Consider the following 1178-nt stretch of genomic DNA (forward strand, 5'->3'; position numbering starts at 1 on the left):
CACCGTCCATCCGCTGTCCTGGAGTGGGCCCACTCCTCCAGGCTGGCCTGCCACCCGGGTGCCCGTCGGACCCTGGCCTTTGTGCGACAGCACTTTTGGTGGCCTACTATGGCCCTGGACGTGTCCACAATCGTCACAGTTTGTGCGCAGAACAAGCCTCCTCGGCAAGCTCCGGCTGGTCTCCTCCAACCTCTGCCTGTCCCCCACCGTCCCTGGTCTCACATCTCCCTGGACTTTGTCACGGGTCTTCCCCCGTCTGATGGCAACACCACCATCCTGACCGTGGTGGATCGGTTCTCCAAAGTCACCCACTTCATTCCTCTCCCCAAACTACCCTCTGCCAAGGAGACGGCCCAGCTCATGGTGCAGCACGTCTTCCGGATCCATGGACTGCCCGTGGACATGGTCTCTGACCGGGGTCCTCAGTTCTCGTCCCAGTTCTGGAACGCGTTCTGCACCCTCATTGGGTCATCAGCCAGCCTGTCCTCCGGGTTCCACCCCCAGTCCAATGGCCAGTCAAAGCGAGCCAACCAGGACCTTGAGACCACCCTGCGCGTTCTGGTCTCCGCCAACCCCACCACCTGGAGCCAGCAGCTAGTGTGGGTTGAATATGGCCGCAACACCATTCCCTGCTCTTCCACGGGCCTATCACCTTTTGGGTATTCCCTGGGGTATCAGCCCCACTCTTCCCTGAGCAGGAAGAGGAGGTCAGCATACCTTCTGCCCAGATGTTTGTCTGCCGCTGTCTTCGTACCTGGAGGAGAGCCCGGTTGGCCCTCCTCAAGACCATCTCCAGGTACCAACAACAAGCGGATCCCCAGTATCGTCTCGGGCAGAAGGTATGGAGTCTCGCAAACTGTCCCCCCGGTTTATCGGGCCTTTCCCCATCTCCAAGGTCAATAGCCCCTCTGCTGTTCGTCTTCTGTTGCCCCGTACCCCTTGTATACACCCCACCTTTCATGTGTCCCGTATCAAGCCCGTGTCTGACAATCCCTTGTCTTCCATTTCCAGACCCACCCCTCCTCCCTGTGTCGTCGATGGTCATCCGGTGTACAAGGTGAGACGCCTCCTGAGGGTTCGACCACGGGGCAGGGGTTTCCAGTACCTGGTTGACTGGGAGGGTTATGGCCCGGAGGAGAGGTGCTGTGTCCCCGCTAGAGACATCCTGGACCCTGCCC

The sequence above is a fragment of the Salvelinus namaycush genome, chromosome 29, assembly GCF_016432855.1.
Source record: "Salvelinus namaycush isolate Seneca chromosome 29, SaNama_1.0, whole genome shotgun sequence".
Classification (NCBI taxonomy): Eukaryota; Metazoa; Chordata; class Actinopteri; order Salmoniformes; family Salmonidae; genus Salvelinus; species Salvelinus namaycush.